Here is a 24,211-nt window from a genome sequence, read left to right as displayed (position 1 = left end):
TATATATATATATATATATATATATATATATATATATATTCCAGGAAAAGATATCCAAAAGTAAAATGCAAAAGCAGTAAACTTAACGAGGTTGTTGATAGTGCTTAACAAAATGAGCAAAATATTATTTTATTCAATTTAGATAAACAAAATTACCATATTTCGCTACAATTAATTAATGTTTCAATCTAAAAAAGATTACATCAGGCGACAGAAGTCTCTGATCTATTTTAGTGCTACGTCTTATTTACTACGTTGGTTAAACTACAAATGGAAATTATAATTATAAAGTATAGAAAAGAAGAGAGTCTTCTCAATTTCTTATTTGCATTAAAATATTGGCCTTTATGAAGAACATAGGCTTCTGTCGCCTAATGAATAAAATCTTTTTAGATTGAAACAGTAATTTTATTGTAGCGACATATAATAATTTTGTTTACCTAAATTGAATAAAATTATATATATATATATATATATATATATATATATATATATATATATATATATATATATATATATATATATATATATATATATATATATATATATATACCTAATCAATATTTTTTTAACCAAAATTTTAATATATTAAAATTCCGGTAATGTTCATGACTAATAAAATTAAAGTCAAAATTAATTAGCTTAATTATTCATGATTATCCATTTTCATAATCTAGCTTGCATATAAAAGTTTTGCAAAAATCAAGACATCAAACTATAAAATGAGAACATCATATTGTGTATTTTCTCATGCGTTACAATGGTTTCATAACCATTTAGACAATTTTAAATATATCATTTAAAAATATTCCAAAATAGTTACCCTTCAGACGGCAAAATACACTAGTTACACAGTGTATATATGAATACATTCATAATCTCTATTTTAAAAGATCAAACAGTTGGACCTACCTCCACACCACTCTTAGATTTTATTTTTTTTATTTTTTTTTTATTTTTCGATATCATTCATATTTAGCAATCGCCCAATTTTCGTATTTCTACTTTTAAATGATATTTCAACAAATTATCTATTTTAATATTAGTTTCGTCTTTTTCATGTTTTTTTTTAATTTTGATAATTATTTTTTTCCCCGATTTATTTGTTTAATTGATTTATTTCCCAAATACTTATCTACCATTTCAAATTATAATTTCTACTTAAATGTGCCACTATTTCTGTCACCATCTACGATAGTTTCGTATAAACTTTGTTTACATGCTACGATTTACTTTTTAATGTAATTTTGCTTAACATGTTATTTCTTGACGTCTTTGCTTTTGCGTCCATTGCCAAATCAAAAGTGGCGAAGGTGTAAATTAAGGCTAGTCAATCGAAAAGAGGGGATGACTTTCGAAAATATCGACGAAAAAGCGACCCGTCTTTGTAGAAAAGTGCCCAGTTGAGGGTGGAGGAATTAATGCTTTTAGCCAATGTTTTGATATTTGTCGCCCGAAGGGTCTAACTTCAAAACGATACCGATCTCATGAAAATCGGTCGCCTCTGTCGAAAGTTTTAGGCATACATACATACATACATACATACATACATACATACATACATACATTTAAATAGACAGGTGAAATTTATATTATAGATTATTGCATATATATTTCATACGAGTTCTCATTCGCCTTTTCTTCTCCTTTTTTACTTGTTTTTTTACTCCGAGTATTTACTCTTACGTGTTAATTTGATTAATACTTTTGTATCTTTCAATTCAACGATTAACTCCTGATGAGTTTGTTGGTGAAAGGGAGCCTCTATTGTTCATTCTTATATTATTTTCAAAGCGTTATACAGTTTTTGTACCACCAAAATGTTATTTAAATTTTGTGGAATCGGTACAACAATGATCAGATCCAAGAAATGAATTGTTTTTCGTTTTTAAAGAGCAAAATGGGGTAAATTAGATTATCTATTTCTTTTCCTTCGTTCGTGTCTTGAAGAAAACGTCTCTCCATTTTATATTAGCAAACAAATTTTTGCTTCCAAAGTTACACCTAGCTTTACAATTGGACGGGCTTTCATCCAAGATTAAATAAATAAATTAAACAGACAACTTGATTCTTACATTAATTCTAAGTCTGTCTCCCTCTTTCGAATAAAGAGCTTCTTAACTTTCTTTGATTTCTTTCGGTTCTCCAATTATTTGGCAAATCGTGAAGCATTCTCTGGCCAACGTACTTCACATAAGCATAATAAACAAATAGATTTCCTTATTTGCTCTAGATTTAGGCGCAACCATAATGCTGAAAGCAAGAATATTTTTAATTATTCTAAATTTTGCAACAACAATCTAACTCCTCCAGCTCTTCCTTACAAATATATTTGTTGAACTCATGTTGATCTGTACTAAGTCAGTGGAATTCAATTTTGATAACGTTATGTACAATCAGATCGACGGGAGTTCAGATTGGAAGCCCCCTGGGTCCTGCATTAGTGGATATTTTTTTAGAATCCTATAAGTCAACACTGTTTAGTAATATATCGAAGCCCTCGATATATTTGAGATACTTTTGCAGCCTTTGCTTCTAAGAGTGAAGCAACAGTTTTCTTCGATAATCTCAATTATCATTTACTATGGAGAAAGAGAATGAAAGCTGCTTACCTTTCCTAGATGTTTTGATTGAACGTAGTAAGAATTCTTTCCTTGCTACAGTTTATCACAAACCGGCTTTTACCGGCCTTAATATGGATTGGCGCTCATTTTTGTCTACCTCTAGAAAAATAGAGCTTATTAAGACATTAATGTATACAGCCCTTAGAATTTATTCTTTCTTGAACACGAATTGAATATAGTTAAAAACATTTTCATTCATAATGGCTATCCGGAGAATGTAATTAATTATATTATTACTAATCAGGTGAAAAAATATATGAGGCGCGTGCAATAAGTAATGCCTCTGATCCACTTCCATTTGTCTGATCTAGCTGAAATTTTGCATGTGCAATCATTTATATCTCTTTACAGGTTATGTGGCAAATTACATCTCTGAACTAATTGTGGTTTCTGTTTTACAGGTGTTTGAACTGAGTCAGGTGTGAAATGGAGCCTGTTGAATGTCGAGCAGTGATCCGGTGTTTGTATTTGAAAGGATGCACACCACAGGAGACTTTTGATGAAATGGAAGAAACTTATGGTGATAATGCCCCATCAGATGACCTTGTAAAACGCTGGCATCGTGAATTCAAACATGGCCGGAAGTTTGTGGAAACAGCTCCCAGACCTGGTCACCCCCCCCCCCTTCTGCCATTGATGAGGCATCTGTCCATCAAGTTGAGGTTGTCATTTTGGAAGATCGGCGGATTACTATTCGCCAAATAGCCCAAGATGTCAAGATTAGTACACTATCATTCATGGCCATTTGCATATGCATAAGGTATCTGCCAGATGGATTCGCAGGTTGCTCACACCATTCCAGAAGCGAGAATGCATCGAATACTCGAGGATGAATTAAGAGATGTGCCAAGAAGATGAGTCAAAGTTTTTCAAAAGACTGATTACACAGGATGAAACCTGGGTTCATCACTATGATCTAGAGACCAAAGCCCAGTCAATGCAGTGGAAGCACATGGAATCACCACCTCCAAAGAAGGCAAGGGTGCAGCCCTCCGCTGGCAAGGTCATGCTCACTCTTCTGGGACCAGGACGGAGTAGTGATGACAGATTTCCTGGCAAAGGGTACCACAATTACAGGAGCTTATTATGCTTCACTTTTGAGGAAATTAAGGGAAGCTATCAAAATCAAGAGGCGGGGCAAGATCAGCAAAGGTACCATGCTCCGGCAGGACAACGCTCTGGTCTACAACTCGCATGTCGCCAGATCAGAAGCACAGGCGTTTGGTTATGAAATCCTCCTCCATCCTCCCTACTCTCCTGACCTTGCACCCTCTGACTTTCACCTCTTCCCAGTCATGAAGTTGTTTTTGAAAGGAAAGCGTTTCCCAGATGATACAGCCTTGATTTCTAAAGTTATGTCGTGGTTGGAGGACCAACCTGGGGTGTTCTACAAAAACGGTCTCCAGAGCTGCATGAAACGATGGGAGAAATGCATAACTCTTGGTGGTTCCTATGTAGAGAAAGACTAATAACTGTACCAAGTTTCGTTGCTCTACTGCTATGGAAGTGAGTCAGAGCAAAAAAAAAAAAAAAAATGGACACCCAAACCGTGGTAGAAGAAGAATGACTTACATTGACAACCTGTTACAGGACACAGGATTGGAAAGTGTTCGGGACCTGCAAACTATCATGCGGGATCGAGAAAACTGGAGAAGTCATGTGGATTCAGTGGTGAAGCATCCTGAAAGACGACGGAGATGATGAGAGATGATGAGAGATGATGAGATTAATAATCCTCATTATTGCATAGTCAGTCATATGTTTTTGTATTACTATTAGCTACATATATACTATCCTTCCGATTTATCCATGTATATTGTACCTACTTTTAATTATTTTTATCATATTATCCTATTCCTTCATTCTCATTTCATATCTAAATGTTATTAAACAGTTTTTTTCTATATATATTATTCTAATAAATTAATATAGTTTTTTCTATATTTGTATTTTGTATAGGTCTGAACTTTCTCCTCTTCTGATGAGAAGCTTTTAGCTTTAAAATACCATGGCTTAAAGAGTTTTTTTTCTTAATTTTCTCTTTTACTTTTCCTTATTGTTCTGATGATATAATAAAGTTATATATAACTTTCATTCCTCATCTTTCATTTTGATTTTATTGTTTTCTCCTCTTAATAGTGTTGATAAGTTTTGCTTTGTTAAAGATTTACTCTTTGATAACATATGTGTATTATGTATGCATGTATATATACATATATATATAATTATTTACTATAATAATTGTTGTGTGTGTGTGTGTGCGTGCGTGCGTGTGTGTGTGTGTGTGTGTGGTTGTAGTTTCAATCCCTGGTTAGGGATGGGTGCTAGTCTAGCCGCACTGATGAGCCGGAATATAGCGAAACACTACTGTATGTGGATGACAACATTTTAAGCCTTTCTCCTTGGGTAGAGCACTGTCGTAAAATGATTACACCAGTTGCTTGATTAGTGTTAATGCGAAGCTCTCTGTTTGTTTGTAAATAGACAAGCAGGTCGAGCACTGAAAAAGTGGTGGTGGAGGTGTCTATATAAATGCGCATTTGATTTACGAGCACCGATCCGATGGGCCGGAGGTTAGAACTGCCGACTATCAACTAGATGGGTGTAGTTTCAATCTTTGGCTAGGGATGGGTGTTAGTCTAGTCGTCTTGATGAGCTATGAGAGAAACAGTACTGTATGTGGATGGATATATATTGGTATGAGTGTCTATGAGTGTATATATAAATGAGAGTAGGTAAAGAATGTTTTATTTTACGATTTAAAGCGGAAAGTCTCCATGAAATGTCATTCACCCAAGCATATCTGTAACTTAAAGAGTCAATGGCTTTCTTTCGCCGCCAACGAAATATGGGTCAGATCAAGCCGAAGAAGCCGGTATAGCAAGTGTAAAAACATGTAAAAAAAAAAAAAAAATACAAAAAAAAAAAATCTAAATTTGGATTGGAGACAGATCAGGTGGTTGAGATTTATTAGATAGATTCGGTCGTTTGACTTTTGTTTTGCTATTATCAGTTGCTGTCGAAAGAGGGCGCACATGTTTAGATCCTGGCAACAAGTTTACATTGCTAAGAACAATGACAAGGATCTTTAACCCAGCAGCTACAAACACAAAGCTGTATTTCTTTCAGACTTGGCTTATATGAGATTCTCCATTTTCTCATATCGTGACTTTTATAATTTTGTTTTGAATAACATTGATATGCTTTCCTCTCAAGATATAAATATTAATGATACATATTACATTGTAGAGATACTCAAAGTAGTTGTTTTTAAACTAACACTATTTGCTACGTTTAACTAATATATTCTAGACGTCTTAGCTAATCTAACATACATACATACATACATACATACATACATACATACATACATACATACATACATACATATGTCTATTAGAGTTTAAAAAAATCCTTGAAATTGAAATACATATCAGAGGGGATGCTATATAAACAAAACTGAGAAGTTGAAAAGACAGAGGGAGAAAAGGGTCGAGAGAAAACGAAAGGAAAAGTTAGAGATCCATTCCAGAGAAAAAGATAGTGACGTAAGTATTTTAAGTTTCTTTTTTTCCCACCCTTGAAATTATTATTTATTATAATTTACAATTCAAGCCAGAACACTATACAAAATAAATCATACATTTGCTCTTACTAAGGACTACATGATATATAGTTTTATACTCATGCAAACATATATGACATGAAAGTCTATTTATTTTTGCTGCATCTACCAAGAGATATTTCATCAGAAAACGGGCCAGTATTTATTGTGACCATTATTTTGTTGAAAAAATATATTTCGGCATTGATAATTATTATAAGTGTATTCATAGAAAGTATTAATCTGTCAATACCTATTAATAATACGCACACATACACAAACACACACATACACACACAAACACACATACGCATGCACATATACACACAAGAACATACATATGCACACATACAAGCACACATACATACACGCACACACATATACATACACATATTCTATTTAATGTATCGTTTAAAAGTAGATATTACACGATACATAGACATATAAATAGAAGCAGATAAGTTAATTCATATATATATATATATATATATATATATATATATATATATATATATATATATATATATATGTTATTTGAGGATAAACAGTTACATATGATCGCTACAAATAGCCATCTGTTTAAGTCAAAGAGACTTCCTCAGGCGACCCAGAACCTTTATAAACCTGTAAGGAAGGTATACACAATTTTAAATATTCGACAAGGAGTACAAATAAAACAAGAAAAACCTTATTCCATGGGTTTTCGAAGAATGAAATTCTCCTCATCAGAGGGAAGAGGTTTGCAAAATATACAATAAATTTTGCAGGTTAATGCATCATATGAAACAAACAATATGAAATTTATCATATTTGCATAAAAAAAGTAATTTAACAGTTTTAGACAGTTTATAGGGATTCAAATATATATATATATATATATATATATATATATATATATATATATATATATATATATATATATATATATGCATGCATGTATTCTTTGAATAGTTATTGATAGTATGAAATTAATTTAATCTTTTCAAATTAATAATTTTAATAACTGATTAAATGTCTTCTCTTAAAACATTGAAATCATTTCGATAAGTTGGTAATCATTCAGTTATAATTTATTTTCTTTTTTTAATATAAAAAAAATAAAACAAAATATTTCCAATCAAATCGATTTTTAACAAACAATTCTGAAATATTATTCTGATGCCAAACCATTTAAAAACATCTGGATATATTTTCTTTCCAACCAAAAATGGACTATATTTTTCTTTGATGTTCTAATCGACCGATGACAGGTAAGTAAAAAATATTATTCTAATATGTATAATTTTATTGTTTTTTTTTCTTTTTATAGCTATTCAATGCTTTGATCATTTTTCATTTTGGAATAGCACAACTTTGATTATTTAAACGACTCAACTTCATATTTTCTCGATCAGTGAACAGAAAGCCTTCTAAACTGAGGACATTTTCAAAAAGTCTATTAATTTTCATGTTTTTTCATATGTAGGCAGCTTTTTTTATCAGTTTTTTTTATCGTTTTTATTTTGATAATTTCAAAGCATTACCTCTTTCTTATATAATGACAGACTGCACTTCATTTTTTCTGCTCTTGGTGAGTGAAGTAAAAATCCTTCTAAACTGAGGAAATCCAGGATGCGCATTTTGGGGGAGATGGATTTTCCTCACATTAAAAACCAATCATTGTATCTAACTCTACCCTCGTGGGAAGACAAATAAATAGAACAGTTAAAATGCACGGTACAACAGACGCGTGCGAAAAGTAATACTTGACTTTTCGCTTTAAACTTTAATTCAAGCCGGATATTTCTTTCTAATTCACAATCTTTCAAGTTGCGAAGTGTGACAAACTAAACACGTGTCGGACATTTTTCCATTCCTTAAGAGTAAATTAAAATGGCCGACTTGTTTTTTTTATTTTATTTTATGATCCTTTGAAATGTTATAGTTATTCTAAGTTTCAGTTACGAGAGAATTTTCTAACTTGAATGAAAATTTACACGCAAAACTCTTAGGATTCATTTACTGATCAAAGTAAAACATTAATTTTGACATGCGCTTCTTCAGTCGTATCAAAGATTATGATCAACATATGTGATCATAATTTGTGTGTGTGTGTGTGTGTGTGTGCGTGCGTACACACACACACACACACACACACACACACACACACACACACACAGTCATCCATATACAGACTGTTTCGTTGTATCACAGCTTATCAGTGCGATTAGACTAGCACCCATCCCTAGTCAGTGATTGAACCTGTAACCATCTAGTTGATAGTCAGCAGTCTTAATCTATCTATCTATCTATCTATTTATCTATCTATTATGTAAAAAGAAACGTTGCGTGTGTCTGTGTGAGTTCATTCCCTATGGACTTCTAAACAGTTGGACTGATTTTAATGTTATTTCACAAATATACATTATATGCCGGTCAGTGTTTTTGAATCGGTTTTGTATTAGCATACCTTCAATAATCATCTGGTGTGTGTGTGTGTGTGTGTGTGTGTGTGTGTGTGTGTGTGTGTGTGTGTGTGTGTGTGTGTGTGTGAAAGAGTTCGTTCTCTGTGTACTCTGAAACGGTGCGGTCGATTTTTATGAAATTTTACACAAAGGTGCTTTATGTGTCTGTGAGTATTCTTAGATAGGTTTTGTATTGGATACCCGCCGATAAGTATCGAAAATCGATAATCGAAAAAGTTCATTTACAGAAGGAACAGCCCGGTTTTGATTAAAGTTAACACCCTTATACAGCCTAACATCACAAGTGCATTTGGAAAGTTTTATCACCACACAGGCAGAAGGATAATGTTTTACACAGTATAAAAGTATAAAAACAACAGTAGGTTTTTTGATATGACAGGGATGTATTCAAAATGAATGTTTCTGTTTCGACGATACTAAAAAGTATTGGAAGTGTGGAACATTCATTGATTCTCCGTCAATCTTGAACAACATCGTGTATCCCTGCTAATATATATATATATATATATATATATATATATATATATATTATATATTAGCAGGGATACACGATGTTGTTCAAGATTGACGGAGAATCAATGAATGTTCCATTCATCAATGAATATATATATATATATATATATATATATAGTGGAATTTCGTTTGTGATCAAATCCTAATAAAAACACTAGTTTAAGTTTAACACACACACACACACACACACACACACACACATGCACACATATATATATATACACTTGTAGGAGTAACTATTATTGGCTAGGTTAAAAAAGAACCTTCAAAAAGCGAATGATTTATGAAAGAATGAAAGATTATGAAAAGGAAGTGTGGGTGTTAGGAGATAGCTTCAAACTTTAGGGAATATGGTGAAGAAGCATAGGAAATATGGTGAAGAAAAAGGTGATTTCACCTTTTTCTTCACCATATTTCCTATGCTTCACTTTTTGTTATCAAGTAAGATCTTTGACTTACTTGAAGTTTCATCAAATACTTTTGTATGCAAAATCCGATCCTCTGATGAGAAGGAAAGTATTTCTTCGAAACTCCGCGGATTAAGGACTATCCACTTATTAAGTGTTTCCTTTTCAGATTAAATATGTTTTTAACTCTTTTTCAAAGTGTTTTTTAACATGTTTTATTAACTATTTGCTCTTATTATAAGCTCTATCTCCTATTTGGTTTTATCGAGCTTTTACATTTGGTTGAGATTACTTTATAAATATTAATTCTTTAATATTTATAATATACTTTAGTTTTACCATCTTGGATCATTTTGGTAAATTTAATTGTAATTTTTATTTTATTTTATATATATATATATATATATATATATATATATATATATATATATATATATATATATATATATATATATATGTACTAGTAGGGAGATTCGACGTTGCCCGGAATTGAACGCTGATCAACAAATGTTTCACACTCTCATATTTTTATTGTTATCGAAATTGGTGTAATCACTCATTATTTAATCAAATCGATTGATTGTCTACTCTAGTCGGGAACTCATCCCGGTGCACCAGGAGGAAGCTCATATGCTTTCCTGAAGTGACTTAGTCCACAATACATTGTAGTCTACATTGCACTATAGAGAACTTACTGTTGATTTTAAGGAGTAGATAAGTCCTGCCTATCGCCCGGCTACCATACTCCTTCTTTGCCTACTAGTCAGGCGCAGAGATACTATCACAGTGATTCAACAGAAACACCCATTGGTAGATCTTGTTTCTTGTCTAGGGCAATGAACGCCGTTTCCCCACTCCCGACACACCCCACCTCTAAAGCTGGACACTTGAGAGTGCTTGAGTACCACATATGCCTGAGCAATTAGATTGGGTTGACCTTCCTCTGATGGGTTGAGGGTACCGGATTGACAGTTACTGGCTGCTGTTTCCGACTGGTAGTACAGGAGCCCTAACTCTTTGGTAGCACTTAGAGCGACTGCTCCATCAACAGTTGAATAATATCGGGATGTTTGCAGTGCCATGGCGCGCATGGAAAGGGACCCTGCACTCATCCCCGGTGGGCTTTCCTGAGGCCACAGTCCTAGTTGATGGAGGGTCAGCTGATGGTCTACTTGTGATGCATGTGTGATATTCTGCATAACCTCCTGTACATAGAAGCTAGAAGTAACGTTAAGAAAGAAATAGCGACAGCTAAGAGGGAATTTACGGAAACCACTAAAAAACGCATCGAAGCACAAAAACTAGGAACTCGTGACTTCTGGAAAATCTACAACAGTGTAGTAAATAATGGGCAATCAACAATTCCCCCACTAACCAACAATCACAAGGTTCTTTGCTCAGCAACCGAGAAGGCTAACATGCTTGCCAGTCGGTTTGCCTCAAACTCCACACTGGACTCTCTAAACCACCCCCTACCTCAATTTCCTATGCGGACAGACGCCACGCTAGACGATCTGGAAATCACCCCTGCTCAGGTGCATGCTATCATAAAAAAACCTTGACACTTCCAAAGCATGTGGACCCGACCTCATCCCAGCTGTGCTATTAAAAAAGTGCTCAGCCGAAGTAGCTCCAGTTCTCTTCAAACTCTACAACAAATGCCTTAATGAATCTTGCTTTCCGAGCTGTTGGAAAACTGCTTCTGTTGTACCAGTATTCAAGAATTCTGGCGAAAGAACTGACTCATTAAATTATCGCCCTATTAGCCTCCTCCCACTTTTTGCCAAAATATTTGAGACCTTAATTAACCATGCTCTAGTCCAGCACCTTACAGATGCTAAACTTCTGACCGACCATCAATATGGATTTAGACAAGCCCATTCCACGGCAGACATCCTCACTGTAATCTCTGAACGCATATACCATTCACTGGACAAAGCGGGAGAGGGCAGAGCGGTAGCTCTAGATATATCTAAGGCTTTTGACAGGGTATGGCATGAGGGTCTCCTCAGGAAGATTAGATCTTACGGTATCACTGGTAGAATACTTAACATAATTAAATCCTTCTTAGATAAGAGAAAAATCCAGGTTGTCCTCGACGGTCATACATCTAAACAATATGATATAAATGCGGGAGTGCCCCAGGGATCTATCCTTGGTCCTCTGCTGTTCCTGATATTCATAAATGACCTCCCCGACAAAATTGCCTCTGAGATGGGTATATCTGCTGATGACACCACACTCTATAGCAGGCACGACAGGAAAACAAATGAACATATATCTAAAGTAATGGCAGAAACACTAGAGGATGACCTCCAATCAGTAGTGGAATGGGGACAAAAATGGATGGTAACGTTCAATGCCACCAAGACAAAACTGGTCTCATTCAATAATTACAAGAAACCTTCTCTACCACCTATAGCAATGGCCAACAACTCTTTATCTGAGAGTACGTCTTTCAAGCTCCTTGGCCTAACGTTCACAGGAAACATGAGTTGGAACAATTACATCGAGGGCATTGCCAGGGCCGCTGTGAGGAAGGTGGGCTCTCTCTACCGTGCTAGAAAACTTCTAACACCCGAAAGTATCCTGTACCTCTATAAGGCCACTATTCGCCCATGTATGGAGTATTCCTGTCATATTTGGGCCGGTGCATCGGCTACTAGTCTATCGCTCCTTGACAGGGTTCAAAAGAGAGTCGCAAATCTGATAGGCCCTAAACTGGCATCTATACTTCAGCCTCTGTCCCATCGACGAAACGTTGCATCCCTCTGCCTGTTCTACAAGTATTATAATGGTGAATGCTCTGAAGAACTGCAAGCACTTGTGCCCCCACGACGTGAACACCCTCGACAGACCCGACAAGCTGCAAAATCCCACCCCCACACTGTAGAGATCCCTAGATGTAAAAGATCTTTTTACTCCAGTAGTTTCTTCCCCAGAACTGCTAGACTTTGGAATTCCATTCCAGGTCACTGCTTCCCCAACTGTACTGACATGCATAAGTTCAAGTGCAACGTGAACCAACATCTCGCTGCCCTAATCCCTACATAGTACCCCAGTAGATGTTTCCCCTGATAGTAGTCCCCTACATTAAAGTGGCAATGTGCCTTGTTTGGGGTGAAAATGTAATAAAAAAAAAAAATAAATAAAAAAATATAATGGTTGGAATTAAAGTTTAAAATATAAAAGTCAAGTATCATGCTTCAATTGTGCTTTAAACAAAAACATTTATTTGAAATGGGCCCCTTTCATATCAAATAATGCACTGTTGATTTTATATGTTGGGCCTTTCGGCTTGAGTGGTAATAAAACTTCTCAAATGCACTTGCGATGTTGGGTGTTAGCTTTGGTCAAAATCGCCTGTTCCTTTTTTCAATGGATTTTTTTTTTATTATTGTTTATCAATACTTATCAAAGACATTCCGATGCAAAACCTATCTAGGAACACGGCCACATACATAATATACCTTCGTGTGAAATTTCATAAAAATTGGCTGAGCCGCTTCCGAGTCTATAGGGAATGGACTTACACACGCACACAGACACACACAGACACAGTTCCTTAATAGTAGAGATAGAGATATATATCGAACCTAATCGCAAATCGCAAAATTTAACTGACATGAAAGTAACTAATTTTCTGAATTAATTTGGAATTCTTTTGAGATGAGTAATTTGTATAATTTATTTTATTTAATTATTTGCAGACTATTATCTTCATCTTCTAGTTGTTGTTTCCACGACGTTGGGGCCAATTATTTCTCTGGCCTTTGTCAGCTGATTAGCTGCGATGGGATGGGAATGTCGAATTTCTCAACGGCATCCATAGCAATTACCGCCTTCCATAGTTGTTGTCGTCTCACTACGGTTTGACCAACTAATCCTCTGGCCAGCTTTGGGTAGGATTGAAACCGCTACCTTCAGACAATGCTCACTTGAAATCATAGATATTCCACATTTCTATCCACTGCACCTTCAGGGCCCGTGGTGCAGTAAAGTTAAGGAGCACTGTTCATTGATTGGAAGCATATTGTTGTGGACCAGAGGTTCTCAACCAAGGGTAAATTTATCTCTGGGAGTAAAAAATCATATAGTCGAGGGTAAATAATTGAAGTATGTAATAATTCAAAAGTAATAATTTGTTTTCAGATTTTGTCATGTCTAAAAAACGTAGAAACCTGCTTTCATATCTTCAATATGGCTTTGACTTCGTTGTTGTGGATTGTGTAGAGAAGCCTCAATGTCTTATGTGAACCAGGGTTTTGAAATTTAGTAGCAATAAAGACAACGGCCATAAAAAAACTGATTGACTCATTGAATCAGTAGTATTCCCACTGATTATGCTTCTGGTTTTTCTGTTCATTATTTTTAACTTCATAATTCTCTATTTAGAAAAGTTTCGATTTTCTTTATTTTATGATACGAATATTTCTTACTATTTTTATACAAAAATAAAAACTAAACAATAAAATGGTTACTTTTTACCTGTTTTTTTCTGTCACTTTATGATGGGTATGATTTTTTTTCTATAGGAGTGTAACAGAACGTGCATGGGTGCGCGTGTGAAGAAACGACAGCAGCAGTAAAGATAGTTAGTGCGATTGACATAGAGAGGACCTACCTCAGAAACGGGCAAGAATCTGTCTCGGCAGCAGGCTGAAAGACAGAAAAAGAAAAAAAAAAAGGCCCAAGATGGCGGCTGTTGTCCTTTAAAGACTCCGGTCGCGCAGGGGTAAAGATTGGCTGTTCTAGACTTTGTAAGAAGTTCTCAAACATAACACACCAATGTCTCCAATTCTTTGTAGCATTACTAGAACTAGAAAGAGTTTTAAATATCTACGATCTCAAAAGTGTGTCCATATTTTATTTTTATACTAGCGGTGCTACCCGGCGTTGCTCGGGACCGTATAAACAATGAGAAATTTGAAGTTGATTTAGAATATACTTGTTATTCTTTGGAAGAGGAATTTTTAATGTCTATGTATCATTTGTTATTTCGAGCAAAAGAATATTTTACCTACCTAGGACGGCTATTACACATGTATGAACTAATTGTACCTTCCCTACGACAGGTAATTTACAGAATGCATATGAAATAATTTTACTTTTTTTGGGACGGGTAATTCAAATTCACAACACATATTTCAAATATGTTCACCTACCTTTGGACGGGAAATTTATATACGTATATGAAAAAATTTAACATACTCTCGACAGGTATTGTACAACATATATGAAATAATTTCTCTTCCCACCAAAACTACCATAATTTTAAGAAAATTGAAATAATTTTTAGAAGATGGATCATTGGGATTTCCAAATTAATACATAAATACATTGTGTTGGTTTATGAGTTTGCAACCCTTGCTTCACTATAAATTTCAACATTACTGCGTTTCTTTCCTTCCTCACTAACGGCAATATTATTGTAAGAAAAATTATGTAATTTTTGGAAGATGTCTCAGCAGGATTTTAAAATTAATGCATAAATACATTGACACAGTTAAGTGATTAGACAACCCTTGCTTCATTATCAAATTCCACATTACTCTGTTTCATTTTTCCCCACTACTGACAACAACATTTTTGGAAAAAAGACCTCATTTTCGAAAGATTACTCAGCAGGCTTTACAAACAAATAAACAAATATGTTGAGAAGTTTTGTGATTAGGCAACCCTTGCTTCAATACAAAATTCCACATTACTGTGTTCTTTCGCTCCCTACTACTGACACCATCATTTTAAGTGAAATGATATCATTTCTTGAGCATAATAGAACAGGTCTTCCAAATAATTACATAAATGCACTGACGCTAATGATCATTAGGCAACTTTTACTTTACCACAATTTTCAATATTCATATAGTTCTCCCCCTTACTGCCACAACCACCAACAACACATTAGTAAGAGAAACGATGTCATTTCCGGAATATGATTCCATAGTTATTCCGTATTTTTGGAATATGACATTGTGGCAGATTGCGTAGTGACCCAAAATGGATATTACTCTCTCCAGCCCCATCCCAAAAGTGAAGGTTTGTTAATTCATAGAGAACTCCAGAGCACGTTAAAAAGTAACATAATCACGTATCTTTCTACTCACCACTACAACTGTGACGTCATTCCTCAGAATATAACATTGAAAATTCAGAAAAATATTGTTAACCACCTACAGAAACTGATAAATTGTCTGGGCTCATTATTTCATTACAAACACACCAATAAATTAACTCACATTTCATTATTTTTCATAATTCTTGGATATGTTACTAATTTCGATAATAATTTTTCATAATTTTAACCCACATTATCCCCCTTCTTTTACGAAAATAATAACTTTGATATATTCTCTAGGTTTTTTATTTCATTACAAACACACCAATCGATTTATTCACATTACATCGTGTTTTATAATTCTTGGATATGTTACTAATTTCGACAATCATTTTTTATAATTTTAACCTACATTATCGCACCCCCTTACGAAAATAATAATTTGATATATTATCTGGGTTTATTATTTCATTAAACACACAAATCAATTAACTCACATTTCATAATTTTTCACAATTCTTGATTATGTTATTAATCTCGACAATCATTTTTCATAATTTAAACTCACATCATCGCCCCTCCCCATTACGAAAATAACAATTGATATATTGTCCGGGTTTATTCTTGCATTTCAAACACACCAATCTATTAACTCACAAATTTATCATTTTTATAATTCTTGGATATGTTACTAATTTTGACAATCATTTTTCATAATTTTAACCCACATCATCGTGCCCCCTCCTTTACGAAAATAATAACTTTGATATATTATCTAGGTTGTTTATTTCATTACAAACACACCAATCGATTTATTCACATTTCATCAGTTTTCATAATTCTTGGATATGTTACGAATTTCGACAATCATTTTTTATATTTGTAACCCACGTTATCGCCTACTCCCTTACTAAAATAATAACTTTGATATATTGTCTAGGTTGTTTATTTCATTAAAAACAAACCAAGAGATTTATTCACATTTCATCATTTTTCATAATTCTTGGATATGTTACTAATTTCGACAATAATTGTTCATAATTTTAATCCCTATTATCTGAAAATATATTTTATTTTGTATTTTTTTAGAAGGTGGTAATGCCTGGTAGAAAACTATATTACGCTTACTTGGACTTTTGGCTAAGATCAAAGTGTAGTATCTGTTCTGATGCGAAATCAGCAAAATCATATACTGCCCCCCTCTCCATAAGCAGAAAAAGTGGTGGTAATACTTGGGAGAATGAACAGGCACTAATTCACCACACCCCGACTTCATCTAAAAAAAGAAGGTTTGGTAATCCCTGGCAGCCTCCAGAGTACTTTTTAAAGCAACATAATCGTGTCCCCCCCCCACCATCAACACATGACGTCACTTCCGGAAAATGACTCAGCAGTTTTTCCAAATACATGATTTCATTATAAATTGCTTGTATTTTTTAAATATGTGTACTACACTGTAGAAGCACCTTATTTAAAATTCATGCTACTCAAATAATAAATATTTCAAAGTGCAGTTAGTGATTAGGCAACATTTGCTTTACAATAAACTAATCAAGAAATTGGATTGAGAAACAGATGCTTAATAACAAACAAAAAATACAGATAATACATGTCAGTTTCTTATTTAATAAATTGTTAGGTGAAAGTACAGAATAGTCTAAATAATACCTCCCCCTTCCCATATTAAGAATGGCTTTCTAACTAATAACGTTATTATTTCAGCACTGTCCGTATTCCGTGTGTTACCCCCTTCTCCATCGTAAAATAATGTATGAAATTAAGTAAATATGAGATCGTAAAAAAGATATATAGGTTTGTTTTCATATTTACAAATTTCAAACCGCGAGTAAAATGCACGTATGATTTCGTTTTTTTTTTTAATACAAAAACATAACAAAATGAGTTGGTATAATCAGTAAGAATTGAAATTAAAAAGATCCGAGCGTTTCAGTTTGAGAAAAAAAACAAACAAATGTACGTGCATGCGCACAAAAAAACAAAATGTCTGCTAATGCTTAATGAACATTTTACATGTAAATTTGCCGATGTCTGTATGCGATATACAGACATCGGCAAATTTACATGTAAGCAAAGATATTATTCGCTATAAACCACCCTTGGTGCATGAATATTATTTCCTGAGAATTTCAGTACTATGTGATCAGTAGTTTAAGAGTTTACCTGTTAGATATTTACACACACACATACATACGTCTACTGTTTTATTTATATAGAAGAGAAAGAGTGAAATGGTTATATGCTGAATAAATTGTTATAAATAAAATACAAAAAGAGAAACCAGTACTATCCTACCCGTATCCCGGCGTTGACCAGGAATATAGATTACCTCAAGAAATTCCATTTTGCAAATTAAGATTATTTGGTATATATTAATATTATTATATTCTCGTATAGACAGGGATACTCATAAGTAGGAGCAGTCCATTATTACACTGAATGTTGGGGGGATAGGATGGTCATCACATATTCATTCTTCTTAGTTAGAGATAATAAAATTTTCAAAGCACAATAACATGTATTTACATTCAAGCAATGAATCATACTCACAAAAATTAGCTCTCTCACAAATATTGTTACTTTATACTGAATGACAAGAAAAATTTTCATTTATTATTTTTTCCCAACCACATCATCAAAATTCTGCATTTATGCTTTACTTGAATATATACCAACTGAGATAGAACATATTAAAAACAAATCAGTTTACTTTTGTAATACTGCGCTTGGGTGAGTGTGTAAGATTGTCGTCTACATAACTTATGGTTTGTACTTTTATTAAATGCATGTGAATAGTATATACACATTGATAGCCGTGGTTTTTTGTAAACAAACAGACATTTGTTAAATCAACATCAATTAAACATTTAAAAGAGATTATTTTACATAAATAAAGATTGTTTGTATTTTTCATTTTATAAAAAAATTCCCAGTGTCTTAGTCAGATTATGTTAAAATTACAGAAGGATATCATAAAAATTAAAGAATCTATTAGAGTTCAAAATCCTACAGTGATTTTTGGAAATCCTATGTGTGTGTGTGTGTGTGTATATATATATATATATATATATATATATATATATATATATATATATATATATATATATATATATATATATAATTATTGATTGTGCGTAACCATCACTCCAAATTATTGCACCCCATACCATAACCGAGAAATCCCCATTATTCAGAGTTGGCTGCAATCTTTTTTTTAATTCAAACTTTTGCTTAGGGAACCTCCATACTCATACCTTTCCACTTCCATTGAAATAATGAAAATGGTGACTCATCAGAAAAAAACTGCTCCAAAAAGTCAGAGGTCACTCCACCATCTTAAGAGCCTAATTTTTTTCTGCACTTGATATTGTCAAGATGAAGAATGAGATACCGCTGAGTTATTTCATCTGTAAATATTAATAAGCATATATTAATCTTAAGAAAAATATTTTATATATATATATATATATATATATATATATATATATATATATATATATATATATATATATATATATGTATATCTATATATATATATATATGTATATATATATGTATTTATATATATATGTATATATATGTATATATATGCATTTATATATATATGTATATATATGTATTTATATATATATATGTATATATATATGCATTTATATATATATGTATATATATGTATTTATATATATATATATGTATATATATGCATTTATATATATATGTATATATATGTATTTTTATATATATATATATATATATATATATATATATATATATATATATATATATATATATATATAAATTGTATATTTTCGTTTGATTATGATTTTGATGTAAATCTTACTTGGTTTCCATTTTTATTTCAAATATACATTATGTTCACATGCCTAACAATATCACAGGTTTGAAGTGATTCTGGAAAACCGAAAGTGTGACATATGTCTAATGAGAATTTCCTGTGGGAAGTTCTCAAAATCAAAGTCAATTCAACATAGTCCCGTAGCATCGTTGAACCTAAAAAATAAATCCAGCCTGCCATTGCTAAAATATCATTGAGGCTATGCACCAAAGGAAGCCGCTCAGTCCTTATAAGATTAGCAAAGTGCATTGAGCTTTGTAATGAGCATAGGGAGCTTTAATAAACATGCTTTGTGTTTCGAACAGCTCAAGTGTCAGTTTGCAGCAGCAGGAGCAGCGTATACTCATGGCTTGAGATTTCGAATATCTTTGGCTTTATAAGATCATTGCTGATTGGTTGTAGCAGTCAACTTCCTTTCTAGTTTGTCCAATCAGAGGTCATCTCTTGGGCGAGCTAACGACGTGACTGAGGTTATAAAGGGTTAAACCCATGGCAACTCTCTCTCTTTCTTTCTCTGAGACTGAGAACATCTCCACGTGGCTCAGACCAATCCCCAACTACTCTTTTGGAATGCAACAGAACTCACCCAAGCCTTTTAGCGTGTGGGTCGACTAAGACCGGGAGATAATGAATCCAACATGACTACCGCTAGACCTGAACTCAGATGAACTCTTTTTTTTTCATTCTACAGAACGTTGCTTCATGAGGGAAGAGAGAAAAAAAAATCACACACAGCAGCACGGTCCCAAACAATTTCGTCCACGCATCCCGACACGATCCTGAACAATTCTATCAATTCAAACCTGAACACCGCCGTTTTTGACACGACATGATCTTGAACAACACCATGGATTCGAACCCAAACACCTTTGTTAATTCGACCTGAACACCACCGTCGATTCGAACCCAAACATCTCCGATGATTCACCATGGCAAGATCATGATTAACTCTGTCTATTCGTTATGACACAATCCCGAACAACTCTGTTGATTCAAATCCGAATACTTCTGACAATTCGACATGATCCCAAATGCAATGACTCAACATGACACGTTAGCAGAGCAACCTTGTAAGTGACTCGCCGAATGACTGTTATTGGCTTTGGACAAACTCATTTTCACCATAGGTAGACACTTGCACACAATTCTTGAGCGCTTCCGTGCATGCTCGTCACGCAGAACTGTTTCTAATCCTTCGTCCCCTTCATACATATGGATGCAATTTCTACTCCTAAGTTTTTCTCCATCCATAACATCCATAAACTTTTTCTCTTTCAACAAGTCTGTCTAATCTTCCATCTATGTTATACAACCAACTCTTTCCAACACTAATTTTATTTTTTTTACAAGCAATCAATAAAGTTGTTATCAAATATAAGTTGTCTTTATATTCTACAATTTTCTATATTGCAGTGCATATTTCTTCCATGTTACATTTACAATGCAAGGGACATAACTCTGCTTTTCAATATGCAAATCATTTCAAGCATAAATACTTAGCATAATTGATGATTGAAATATATATATATATATATATATATGGTGGAACAATAAAAGTGTCGCCCTAAAGAAAACAACAATACAGCTCTATTTTAAAACTTTTATTGAAAAAAATCAATTCAGGTAACTTGATTATGTAGTAGAGCTGATATGATAGTAAAAATCTCTAGATGTAAGAAAGCCTTCTACTCCAAGAAGTGTCTACTGTACAGAAGTTCATATGTAATGTAAACAGACATCTTGCATCCTCAATTCCATACATAGTACCCTACAAATTATGTCCCAGATAGTAACCCCTACATCAAAGTGGGACTGTGCCTTGTTTGGGGTGAAAATGCAATAAATAAAAAAACGGTTTTCATTAAATGGAAATAGAATCATGTCTTTTCTAGGTGACAATTTTATCGTTCCACCTAGTAATATGATTAAATAAAATTATATAGTTATTTATGGCAGATTCAGTAAATTTTAAAAGGAAAGTTTTGAGTTCACTGAAAAAAAAAATTAGATCTTAGCACTGGAGATGTGATGACATGGAGGAACCTCTACAGAAGAGTACGGAAAAAAAAGTAATCTATCAACAAATTTTAAAATTTCAGAAAATTAACTTACAAAACATGAAAACCTATCTACTTTTTATTGTCATGGGAAAAAAAAGAATATATTTTTTGATGTGATAGTTGCTGGCAATGTAAAATGGATTTGTTAGTTTTCAAAATGGCAACCATGACAAAGGTCAAATTGTTCTACATTTCTTGTATTTTCGTTAAAAGAAGAAAACAAATTGAAGATCTGCAACATTTCAATAAACAAAATTTTAAACGAGCATTAAAATGAACAACATTCAAGAAAGGGAAGCACATAGTCTTCTCACATAAACACGTACTGGTGTACTTGTAGGTTTTGCCAGTGAGCGATCAAGACGCACGAATGAATTAATGAAAGTATTTTTTTACATACATGTGCGGTATGGTCTTCATACTTTGATCGTCATTTTTCCATTATATCATTCCCTGTATCGTTGTATTGTCTAATGGATATTGCTCAGCTGTTTAACTCAGGTGAATAAAATAAAACTCATACATGGAAACACTATGGGGACTTGTTGGCGGTTTTAAAGGTTTTATTGGAAAGAGAAAGGTCGTTCACGAGGGGAGAGACTAAAATTATCCCCCCCCCAAAAAAAAGATAGGCTAAAATTAATTCCTTCTTAGTTATTTTTTTTTTAATTTAGCCTTAAAAATGGTCAATGAACGGACAGAATCTTGAAACTACACTCCTATATTGTTGGATACGTCTAGTCTGTTGGCTTCCATGACTCAAATTGTCTCGAAACTTTGTCATGTTCCAAACATGTAATATCTACCTAATAATTCGACATTTGCATTTCTAGTGCATTTTATCTAAGAAGCTGACCTTTAAACCCCCACATCAATCACGATAGGTGCACTGGGTCTATTTCCTTTTGCCACCAGGTTGTCTTGATATATATTTATGTAATCCTTGCCAAAACTTATACTAGTTAACGTAATCTCTACTTGCTGGTGTACGAGGGGCCTGCAATAAGTAATGCTCCTGACCCATTTCCGATAGCAGTAGAGCAACGAAACTTGGCACAGTTATTAGTCTTTCTCTACATAAGAACCACCCAGAGTTATTAATTTCTCCCATCGTTTCATGCAGCTCTGGAGACCGTTTTTGTAGAACACCCCAGGTTGGTCCTCCAACCACGACGTGATTTCAGAAATCAAGGCTGCATCATCTGGGGAACGCTTTCCTTTCAAAAACAACTTCATGGCTGGGAAGAAGTGAAAGTCAGAGGGTGCAAGGTCAGGAGAGTAGGGAGGATGGGGGAGGATTTCATAACCACATGCCCGTGCTTCTGATCTGGCGACATGCGAGTTGTAGACCAGAGCGTTGTCCTGCAGGAGCATGGTACCTTTGCTGATCTTGCCCTGCCTCTTGATTTTGATAGCTTCCCTTAATTTCCTCAAAAGTGAAGCATAATAGTGGTACCCTTTGCCATGAAATCTGTCATCACTACTCCGTCCTGGTCCTAGAAGACTGTGAGCATTACCTTGCCAGTGGAGGGCTGTACCCTTGCCTTCTTTGGAGGTGGTGAGTCCAGTGCTTCCACTGCATTGACTAGGCTTTGGTCTCTGGATCATAGTGATTGACCCAGGTTTCATCCTGTGTAATCAGTCTTTTGAAAAACTTTGACTCATCTTCTTGGCACATCTCCAAATTCATCCTGGAGCTCTCGACGCGTTCTCGCTTCTGGGATGGTGTGAGCAACCTAGGAACCGATCTGGCAGACACCTTATGCATATGCAAATGGTCATGAATGATAGTTTCCACAGACCCTGTACTAATCTTGACATCTTGGGCTATTTGGCGAATAGTAATGCACCGATCTTCCAAAATGGCATCCTCAACTTGACGGACAGATGCCTCATCAATGGCAGAAGGGGAGCGACCAGGTCTGGGAGCTGTTTCCACAGACTTCCGGCCATGTTTGAATTCACGATGCCAGCGTTTTACAAGGTCATATGATGGGGCATTATCACCATGAGTTTCTTTCATTTCATCAAAAGTCTCCTGTGGTGTGCGTCCTTTCAAATACAAAAACCGGATCACTGCTCGACATTCAACAGGCTCCATTTCACACCTGACTCAGTTCAAACACCTGTAAAATAGAAACTGCATTTAGTTCAGAGCTGTAATTTGCTACATAACCCGTAGAGATAAAAATCATTGCATATGCAAAATTTCAGCTAGATCAGACAACTGGAAGTTGGTCAGGGTCATTACTTATTGCACGCCCCTCGTAGGATGCGAATATGTAACAGATACACACTGGATAGAACTCATTATCTCATCTCAAATAGAAATTTTCTCAAAAAAAAATCTAACAAGACAGTTACTATGTATTTGGTTCTTACAAAAAGAATTTGCATATTTTCAATCATTTCAAGCTAAACAAACTATTATTGTGTAATATTATGAAGTAATATTATGAAGAATTTGCAAGTTTGAATAATATTTCATTTATGTTGAAATAAAATCATATAATTACATATGGCAGGTTGTGTATATATGTATATTTATGTGTATATATGTATGTTTATGTGTATATATGTATATTTATGTGTGTATATATGTATAT

At 34.0% G+C, this 24,211-nt stretch overlaps 1 protein-coding gene across 3 annotated transcripts in view; it reads left to right on the top strand.

The window, feature by feature from the left end:
• The first annotated feature begins 5,199 nt into the window (after positions 1-5,199).
• Positions 5,200-24,211, top strand: part of LOC145288034 (uncharacterized) — a 164,468-nt gene continuing 145,456 nt past the window's right edge. For 2 of the 3 annotated variants that reach the window (XM_080136050.1, XM_080136047.1), the window contains exon 1: positions 5,200-6,172. The gene's annotated coding sequence lies outside the window, so the exon portion shown is untranslated. Of the gene's footprint in view, positions 6,173-7,461; positions 7,479-24,211 lie in introns of those variants that run through there. The other variant, XM_080136048.1, reaches the window with a different exon arrangement.

Source organism: Euprymna scolopes, chromosome 11 (genome assembly GCF_053919585.1).
Source record: "Euprymna scolopes isolate OS-2025 chromosome 11, ASM5391958v1, whole genome shotgun sequence".
In the NCBI taxonomy this organism is placed as follows: Eukaryota; Metazoa; Mollusca; class Cephalopoda; order Sepiida; family Sepiolidae; genus Euprymna; species Euprymna scolopes.
The sequence above is the reverse complement of the archived record's forward strand: the minus strand, read 5'-3'. Positions and strand labels throughout refer to the sequence as shown.